At 48.7% G+C, this 10370-nt stretch overlaps 1 protein-coding gene across 2 annotated transcripts in view; it reads left to right on the top strand.

The window, feature by feature from the left end:
• The first annotated feature begins 512 nt into the window (after positions 1-512).
• lrfn2b (leucine rich repeat and fibronectin type III domain containing 2b) overlaps positions 513-10370 on the top strand; it is a 57955-nt gene continuing 48097 nt past the window's right edge. For both annotated transcript variants that reach the window (XM_037449597.2, XM_037449596.2), the window contains exon 1: positions 513-1080. The gene's annotated coding sequence lies outside the window, so the exon portion shown is untranslated. The remainder of the gene's footprint in view (positions 1081-10370) is intronic.

Raw genomic sequence — 10370 nt, 5'->3', positions numbered from 1 at the left:
TGTGCAAAAAAAGTTTCTTTGAATTCTTTTTTGGAAGTTCTGAAGACGAGGGCAATAAATGTCTCTATTACCCATCAACCCCTTTGTCCTATCATCTTTGCGTCAGTTGGTCATGTGATCCAAGAGATGTTCAGCTCACAAACACATTTTTTTGGGTTATAGAAGCCCTCAAAATGTTATGATGGAGAATTTGACCAAGAATTTGAATTCAGATGAAATGTGACGTGCAATTAATGCATGAATAGTTACGGTACATTAATCGGTGATAATAAAATCCAAGTCTGCACATCATAAGTAAATGAATCATTAGAGGGTTCCAGCATTAAACTTCACCCGTCCACCACAAACGACCATGAAGCCATTGCGGTACTTTCATACGAACCTTTCAAAAAGGCGCAGCATCAGCACCACCCACATCTCTCCTAATAGGTTGTGTGAGTGTGACACGGAACACCCCGTGTGCGTGTGTGTGCGCGCGCGTGTGTGTGTGAGCTCGCGCGTGTGTGTCACATGCCCGTAGAGTCTCCGGTCCATCTGCCGGCGACGCGGGGCGCAGTCGGTGCGCGGAGAGGACGAGGCGCTGCGGATGTTCGCATCAACCCGCGGACAACAGCACGGAGCGCGGAAATAAACACAAATACAACAACAACAACCTCTTTTTGTTATGGATGTGATCTTCCCTCCCCTCGTCGCCGCAGCGCGTCAGTGGACATTTGATCTATAGAACGCGCACCAGGACCGAAGACGAGAACTGCGTGGAAAGTTCCCCACTGCCGTCGATGCGTTGACACTTAAACCACGAGGCGCATTTGGAGGCGGACGGTGCGCATTTGGAGGCGGTCGGCGCGCGGGTCTGTGAGCGTCAAAGTGGGGCGCGCCTCGCTCGCTCCATTCTTATTCTCTATTTCCTTTTTATTTTTTTCACGCGCAACGGGAAAACCGGGACGAGGAGGACCTGGAGGTTTACAAACGAGCACGAGGATTATTGCGGAAATGAAAACTCCAACGCGGTGACCATCGACGGCACCCTCGCGGACAGGGACGATGTTTGAAAAAAACAACCAAAAAACCGCCTCAGAGGTAAGAAGTCGCAGCGAGCCACGTGACTCCTTCACGGTAACGTACCTCCGCGGACTCACGGTGTGGGGGGCGGGGGGGGGGATAAGCATGGAACCCTATTTGTGCGGTGTGTTGCCCGAGTCCACTCCGCCCTCATCGTGCCCTCGGGCGAGCCGTGGAGTGCTGTATCATCTTTGAGAATTTACGCCCCCCCACCCTGCCCCCCCCTTATAGGATCTTAACGTTGTTTACACAATGACACCCACCATACCGCTCTGCCCACAGCTGACTTCCTGACAGCTGACAACGTGTCTACTCGACATCAAATGTCAATACTCATATATTCTCTGAGAGCGTTTTCTGTTTTCCAGACGGCTGCACAGCACAATCTACAGTGCGTGATAAATTGGGGGGGGGGGGGGGGGGGGGGGGGGGAGAAATCCCCCCCCACAACAAAAGAACTTCAGTATTTCCCTGAAGACCGGCGGGTTCAAAGTGCAGGTGAATCCGCCGGAGGGGAAGATGTGCCGCTTGATCATATATTTGCAGCTCGACAGATGAACATTTGGAATCCACTGCTCCCTGTTTGTTTCATGTCTGGCCTCCGGGAGGGTGGGGAGGGGGGAGGGGGGGTGCTGAAGGGGGGGAGTTGGCCTTAATCGAGAGCACAGTTTGCAACCTTGATTTTTCCCAATGCCTCCTTATCGGGTAACCACGCAGGGGGGCTGAATAGCGCATCCCTTGCATGCCCATCTCAGTGGGGGTGGTGGGGGGTCAAGTCGCAGGCTGCAGCCCCCCGGACGTACGGGCCGGGTAACACGCCGAGTGAGGGAACCTAATCCCTGTGTCTGCTGGGAGGTAACCTCTGCAGATTAGAGCCATCCTCTAACTGACTTAGCGCTAACCCTTCCAACCAGGAGTGTCATGCCAGCTGTGCTGACCCCAAGGAGCCACAGCGGCCCTGTGTGTGTGTGTGTGTGTGTGTGTGTGTGTGTGTGTGTGTGTGTGTGTGTGTGTGTGTGTGTGCGTGTGCGTGCGTGTGTTAATCCCAGGTCGGGTGCCACAGTGAAACTGTTAATCCCTCAGTAAGCAGATCTTAAATCTACCACAGCCATGACTTGCTTTACCTCTCAGGGGCCCGAGTTGGAACTTGAGCCCCCCTGAAACCCGTCAATTGTGTCCGACTTGCTTTAGTTTTTTAGTTTTTTTTTTTTTATTGTCCTCTTAAGATTGAAGCAACTGGCCTCCTGCTGTTTCTCATCCACGCCGCTGCGCGATCGCGGGGTCTCAGGCGCCGTAATTCTGTTCGGGTTTGGCGCATTAACACCTCACTCCCCGAGAAGAAAAAGCGTCTGGCCTCTCAAATAATACCTTCTCTAAGCAGCCTCTCAGAGGATCTGCCGGCTATAAATAATGACACACGTGTCCCCGCGCAGACGCGCGCTAAAGCCGCACCGTGAGCCGCACGTCTCCGAGATGCAGGCTGCAGAGCGCGCGCCTCCCGTCCCTCTCCGCGGTCACTCCCTGGATGGGCCGTGCAGAGATGGAGAACAGCTTTGGTGGTTTGACATTGCTGTGTGTATGCGCGCGTGTGTGTGTGCGTGTGCGTGTGTGTGTGTGTGTGTGTTGCAAGGAGTCCAATCACTGCAAGCGGCGGGAGACGGTAGAAGCGCTCCGGACCGGTCGCTGAGTCATCGTCTCCTAGAGACAGTCACACACGTGCATGAATCATAGTTTGCATGGCTCACGTTCCCCATGGAGATTATTATCCACGATGGGGGGGTTGGGGTGGGGGGGAGGCTTTTGTTGCACGATGTGTACGCTGTCCTTGAAGTAAGTGTGATGAACGTTCTTGTCATTGTTGATTGTTTTCAACCCCTGGTATAAGTGAATGACAACATCACGGCACAATACTGCAGGTACGCAGTTAAACCGAGGAAGAAAGTCCTGATTAGAATAAATACCTAATTTCACCAGAGAGGAAAAGTCACCCCACATTATTCATTATGCATGAACAGTAATTATATTTACTTATTCTCCGATGGGTAGCTCTGTTTGTGTACAGAGTGTTTTGGTGTCCCAGGTGCTGAAGCGCAGTGGAGGAAATTGATAAAACGGGAGCATCAACAAAGCAAAGGCAAAGGTTTTTTTTAATTGTATATGTTTTCATAGGCTTCGGCCTGTTTATCTATTCATTGGGTTTTAGGCCTCCGTGAGAGCAGATTAGTTCCTTTAAAGGCTGTTGTTGTGATCTGTTAGACGGGATTAATGCGCATTTTGCAGGACGGAAATTCAATGAGTCTTTCTGGAGGCCTTGAGCCCTTCATTAGCAGGCAGTAGATCACTGTTTAAGGTCACCGTTGGATCTGAACCGGGGCTGGAGCTCTTTCCCTCTGCTCCTAATAACTTACTCAATTGGTTGTACCAGCACATAATTGATTTCATCCTTTTTTTCCTTCTCAAACAACATGGTTGCAATCAATGGCCGCTCTCTCCCTGCATGCACTTTGGTCATCAGTGGCACACCCCCCCCCCCCCCCCTCCTTTCCTCCTGCCAGCTTCTTCCATCATTTTGCTTTTAAAATGATATCCGCTCTGGACCTCATTCCGGGAAAAAGCTCAATGGATTGTTTGGTGACCTTCTACTCGGCTCCGTGGGTGCACACGACGCAGCGCGGGGCGGAGTGCGGCGATGTGGCCGCCGATGGTTCGCCGTCGCAACGCGCTCGTGGCCCGGGAAACAGGCGACCCGCGCATTCGCGGAGGGAACGATGGCGGTCGCTGTCACGGAGCGGGTACCAGACTCTCATCTGTTGCCATGGGCGGCTGCGTCCTCCAGCCATCGATTCAGCCTCTCCCACAACATCCCTAAAGCTGGGATTATGTAGTCATGCATGCCAGTTCTTTGGCTCCAATTTTCTCCAAGTGTCCAGTGTGCATGCTTTGGAGTGATCTGCTGCAGTGTGTGTGTGTGTGTCCTTGGCAGGCTGCGAGGAAGTAACATGCAGCATGTTCCTGAGCCTCACCCTACGTGGTGGAGGCAGCATTTGGGGGTTAGTGGTCTGCCGTCCATATGCCCTCCACCTGGCCTGAACTAACTCATGACCATCTGGGTGAGATTAGCATTTCATGCTCCAGTGTACACGACGGATTACACAGTTCTCCTTCAAATGGGACAGCGAAGCACGCCTGTGTTGGCCCTGATGGGACTGGCGTGGCATCCATCTAAATAAGTGGAGAGTCTCCGGGTAGAACGGTGCTTTGTGTTCATGCAGCTGATGCAGCTATTAGTCCATTGTCAATTAGTCTTTCTGCAACATCTGGTGCTTTATTGTCTGCATTTGTCATTTTCTCTACATGTCTTGTAGTATACATCTGGCTATTAATATAAAACAATAATAATTGCTAGGCTGAGTAGGAATGTCAATAATTGATGCAACATCCTTTACAATTTGAAATGATCGTTGGGGGTGAATGTGGGAATGCAGAAGGTGGGATGAGGCGAATCCACATGCCCACATTTCCAGTTGGACTGTAATTCATAAAGTAAACACTGTCAGCAGGGGAGTTTGATAAGTCCTATTATATTGTACTTGGGGGGGGTACGAGTGAACCTCACCCATATAACATGGAGCGAGGGTATCAAGCTGTCATCTAGAACCACATCCCAATCACTCTTCCTTTGGCCTACTCAGCCCAGTCTAATCCATGCTGTGAATTGATATGTAGAGGCACGGGAAACGAGGCTCTGAGGCTGCTGACCCATCAGAGATCAGAAACCATGAATAAATGAGCAGGGCCTTGGCGTCGGGCCCCGAGACACTCAGGATCCAAACAGGATTAGCTCCCTTACAACTGGACCCACGTTGGTAACCTGAAGATGTATCCTGCACTTTGTCATTTGATGCCAAAAAGACTTTTTTTCATGTACTTTCAATTGCAAATCAATTTCACTTTGTATTGAATATGGTAGACAAACAAGAGGAATGCCATATTACAACAGGCAAGAACAATCTGGCAAGAAATACACATTTGTGAAATAATATAATCACAGGGTCCCAGAACAAAGACCAAATGTAAAGTCTAATTAGCTGTGGAACGACTCAGAGACTCACAATCACTCACACACACACACACACAACCACAACCCATCTCTTATGAAATGCCAAGTAGACGATCACTATGTGCTGAATGTGGGGCGGATGATGGTGAACACTTGGCGTCACACTGTGGAGCCACTCAGTCCCTCTACTTCAGTCTACTGTCCTCCAGCGTATCCGCGACACAAGGATCCTCTCAAACGGGATCCGAGCAGACGAGAAAAAACCCTCTTGGTTTTCCCTGAACGAGGTCACGCGGCTCGCGGGCGGGAAAATCGGTTGACGGGGAAAAAAAAAGCTTTTTGAGATGTCATCTTTTAATCAGAATATACTTTGCTCATGTGAAAAATACCGCTCTGCTCGGCTCTAAATAGATTAGGACACTGTGCCTGCTCACTGTGTGAACATCCAGCTTAAGCAGCTTATTCCCTGGCCGCAGTTGCTATTTCTTGAATCTAGTTAATAAACTGCAGTATTCGTCTTGGCAGATACGTGGGGTGTGGGGGGGGTGGGGGGCACAGCAGGATACAGCGGTATGAAGTCGCAGAAGCCTTCCGTGAGCACGTCCCGATGTGGCCGTCAAAAGTTTCCCTCTAAGCCATCGGTGTCAGATGTTCGGGGTCCTTTATACTCACATTTCAAGGGAAAGAATGGAAAAGAAGAACTCTTTGGCGTACCGTCGACGCAGTTCAACCCATGAAGGCCTTTAATCAATATAGAAAAACAGTACGGTGAGAAGCCACGATTCCAATCATACAGAATCATTTGATCCTCCGCCTTTCAGCTGATCCTCTTATTGCTTTTAATACGTCCGAGCGGCTCCGTCGTTGGAGTCTGTTCTGAGGGTCAACACCGCAAGGACGGGAAAATGAATCCGACCACAATGAAGACCCGGGGGCTCTTGTGTTCGTGGCTTTATTTCAAAAGACCCTTTGAGATGGAGCCCCCCTGATGGCTGAGATGTTTTTGAGCAACGTTTGATTATCGCTGTAAGCGAGTGATCTTCGGAAAAAAGTTGTGCCAGTCGTGTTGAAATGCGGCTTTTAAAGTGTTTCCGTGTGAGTGGTTCTACAGGGAGGAGGAGACGTCAGCCAGCGGTGGAAGCTGCTACGTGCACCATGTGTCTGAAATGTGTTTTCACCCCAGTGCATTAAACAGATTAGCTCGGTCACTGCTGCTAAGCTTCACACTGTTAACGCCACAAAGACCTCTGTCAGCTTTGGACGCGTCAGTGACAAAGAATAAATGTGCAAGTCGTTTTCTAAAAAAACACCCAGTGACTTCAGTGACACCGCGCACAACGACCAACCCGACTACATGTGAACATTCGACTTTATTACGTGCGTCCACCCACGAAAGCGTCTTCCACGTGCAGCTGGACGGCGCTGCTCGGAGCGTCTGAGGTTGGGTTGTTCCGATGCCAAAATTCTGACTTCGATACCATACCAAAATGTTTCGATACTCGATACTTTTCGATACGATAGCACACATAAGATACTGGAATATTTATCAATGATAGTAATAAATAAAACATCTGTAAGGTTCCATTTTCAGCAGCCTGTTCCTGCCCAGCTTTTTAACACTTAACAAATGTCATTCATATTAGTATTAACCCACAGCAAGATATTAATGAAAACGACATGGTAAAAAAAACATTGATTATACACAGCTATGTAGGCCTATTGTCCGTATCTGACTATATGACTACATCGTTATTCCATAAGTATAAATTACATCATTTTACAGATGTGTGTTTGAGGTGGAAAAAAAACTAAAGCTATGTGGATTTGGTACATTAAAGATGGACACATAATTAAAGGGCGATTTCTCCCCTTTATTGAAAAACGACAATGAAAATTGCATCTAGTGTGTATTATTTATTATATTATTTATTATTTGCTGCTTTATCATAAACAAAGTTAGCGGATTTCAACAGGTTTCAGAGTTCAGCCGCTAGCAAGAAGTCCCGTTAGCGATGTTAGCAGCTGGTTATAACACGGACGCTGATGCTACTATTAAGTGCTCTCGCGTCGGCTTCTTTGAACGCTACGTGCGGGAATAGTCGCGCCATTTACTGTCGGCGAGGTTGGAGATGAACCAGCGCAGATTGTGTTTTTAGCGTGAGACGCAAAAGCGTGTGAGTCACACGGGGAAACTGTGAGAGATTGCAGCCTGTAGCTGTGTTTGTTGGCTTCACAACAACTTTCATCAGCAAATGCTGATCCTCTTTTACCCGGACATTTCCTCTTTTTGGGACCAAAAAAATGCGTAAAATAATAAATACTTCGTACCCGAAGTAGTACCGGTACTAAAAATAGTCAGAACCGTACCGTTTTAAACTTGAGGGTACCGCGGTACCTTTCTAGTACCGGTACACCGCCCAACCCTAGTCTGAGGGGAAGCCTCCGTGTCCCCATTGGAGTCCTCAGCTTAGCCGCACGCTAACAGTTAGCAGTTAGCGAGGAGCATTGACACCTGCGGGGGTGAGAACAGGTCACAAGTGCAAACGTTCTAGCAAGAAATTGGATTAGCAAAATCCTATTTGACAAAGCTTTGGGAGGTGGGGGGGGGGGTCACGTAATCTATTCTCACTCACAAGGAAGTGCTGTCTGTCAGCGGCGATTCGTCGGCACAACACACGAACGACGCAGCAGAGTTTCAGTCTCGTTCCCGTGAAGGATAAATAAATAGCGCGAAGGCCTGCCTCAACGCGGCCATCTTAGGCGTGGCCCCGCGTGAGCGTGTGAGGCGGGAAACGAGTTGTGATAGAAACGTGATCAGTGGTGGGTGTGTCTGTGTGCTGGTGAGACGGCGTGGGAATAGAGACGGAAACAAAAGAAGAAGAGGCAAACGGGACGTGGAGTTAGGTTGATGCATGCAGAGAGGAAGAAGGAAGAAGAAAGAGTGAAGTGTTTTCCCTCCACTGCGCCACGGCCTCTGAGCCAATTAAGAGTCTCCACTAGCCCGAACCCCCCCTCCTCACCCCCCCCCCGCACGCTCCATCCGCAAAGGGTGATGGATGCTTTTTGGCCGTTGCCTGTTTGTCTCCCGTTCCACACACCTTAATTATCGGAGTGGAAAACAGGTAAATTGAATAAAGAGCCAATCGGCTTTGCTTTGGCAGAGCAGGCGCCACTCGGGATCTCTGTTGTTGTGTTGCTCCCCCCCCCCTGCAATGAATGGAGCTCTGTCCAATCAGCCAGCTGATTCTCTCATCATGCTCTCACACACACACACACACACACACACTGGGGCTCTGTGGTATTTTTAGCCACTATGTCTATAAACAGTCCCTTGTGGAGGTGTGTGGTGTCGTGTGAGGGAGAGGGGGGGATCCTGGGGGAGGGGGGGGTTCAGTGTGTGAATATCGATGGACCTGGAATAATGTTATGTTTCTTTCAAGCGCTCCCCCCTGCTTTCACTTTCATCAGCGACAAATACTCAGTGTCACGGTCCCTAAATATCTGCCCTCCTTCGCTGTTAGACACAATTAGCACCTCCCTAATTGAAAGATTTCATGGCACCCAAAGGGGCCCTCGAGGGGAACAGATAACACAGCGAGCACGTAGTCGGTTGGTTTTGTTTTTGGTCTTTGTAAGAGATGATCACGTAGGTCGGGAAAATCATTTAAACACATCAAATCCAATGAATAATTTACCCAAATTCAGTGGCTTTTTTTCTGATCTCATCTCACTACATTTGGCTTGTGATTTGTTGCTGTTTTAACTGTCCATCCTTAATTCAGTATATATCCTTATCTGCAGCACAACTATTTCACCAACAACTATTTCACTTAAAGGACTAATTATTGTCAATAAACTTGAATTAGCCGTTTTTTCTCTCTCCGTTAAGCAGTCAGTTTCCATCTGTTTGTCGAGCCAATCTTCCAATGACTTCCTTTAATAAACTAATAAACGTCTCTGTGAGGGGAGACAGAGAGAGAGCTTTGATCAATAAAAAATTGAAAACATTCCTCCTATTGACATCCTGTTGTGAGGTATTACCTGGAAAGCAGTACAGGTACGTAGGTATGGCAGGTAAGTTAGGTAAGCAGGTAGGTGAGGCAGGTAGGTTAGGCAGGTAGGTGAGGTAAGTATGTAGGTGAGGAAGGTAGGTAAGGAAAGCAGGTAGACGAGGAAGGTAGGTAAGGATGGTAGGTGAAGAAGGTAGGTGAGGTAAGTAGGTTATGTAGGTAGGTGAGGTTAGTAAGTAGGTGAGGGAGGTAGGTAGGGAAAGCAGGTAGGTGAGGCAGGTAGGTGAAGCAGGTAGGTGAGGCAGGTAGGTGTGGCAGGTAGGTGAGGTAGCTAGGTAAGGAAGGTAGGTGAGGCTGCTTCTTGCTGCTTCCTTATTAAAATAGTTAATTGTATAGTTTGAATATTTGAACGTTATTTTTGCTTCTTGTGCAGTTATCTCACTGCACTCTTTGGTATTCAAGGTGCCGTTGATTTCAAGCTGGTGGTGTCAAAAAAGATTTACCTTCACCTTTTGGGGGTTTTGGCATCGTCATGGTAACCAATCATTGCTCCCCTTGACCTCCCTTCCGACCTGCAGGCACACAAGGAGTGCCAGTCTGTAATTGGGCCGGCGTCATGTTTTGATGATTTTGACCTGCTTATCTCCGTTTTCTTATAATTGCTCATTACGAGCTGCGATGAAGGCAGTCGGACCCTCGGAGGTGCACCTCCAGTGTACAGGCAGAAACGTTGTAGTCCTCCCCCCCCCACCCCCCTCTGAAGTAATGCGTTTCAGGTTGCTAATGGTGCAGGGGCCAAAATGCTCACACGGTGTTTCACATGTGAGAGGGTGAACAAAGAGTCCTAATAACACTCTCACGGACGCCTCGTGTAATGGATCCTGCTGCATCTCTGTCGATGGGGGGGGCAAACCCGGGAAAAGACGATTATAGATCCAGGGGGACTATAATGTGGGGGGGGAAGAAATGTGTTTGAAAGGGGGGGAAGAAATGTGTTTGAAGTGAAGCTAATGGTGGAGCATGAAACCAACCTACATGCAGTACAGTACAGTACAGTATACTACAGTACAGTGTAGTAAGTACAGTGAGTTTGTGTGGCTGCTATTGGTGGCTCACTGTGTGTGTGGGCTTGTGTTCGTCATCTGGTCTTCACACACTTTTTATCAACAACACTGCAGAAGAGCAATCGTGGCCCTAAAGTCATTAATGATTTTGAACAACAGAAACCATTGATTACG

This window comes from Pungitius pungitius, chromosome 20 (genome assembly GCF_949316345.1).
Source record: "Pungitius pungitius chromosome 20, fPunPun2.1, whole genome shotgun sequence".
Taxonomy (NCBI): domain Eukaryota; kingdom Metazoa; phylum Chordata; class Actinopteri; order Perciformes; family Gasterosteidae; genus Pungitius; species Pungitius pungitius.
This window is presented reverse-complemented; position numbering and strand designations above follow the sequence as displayed.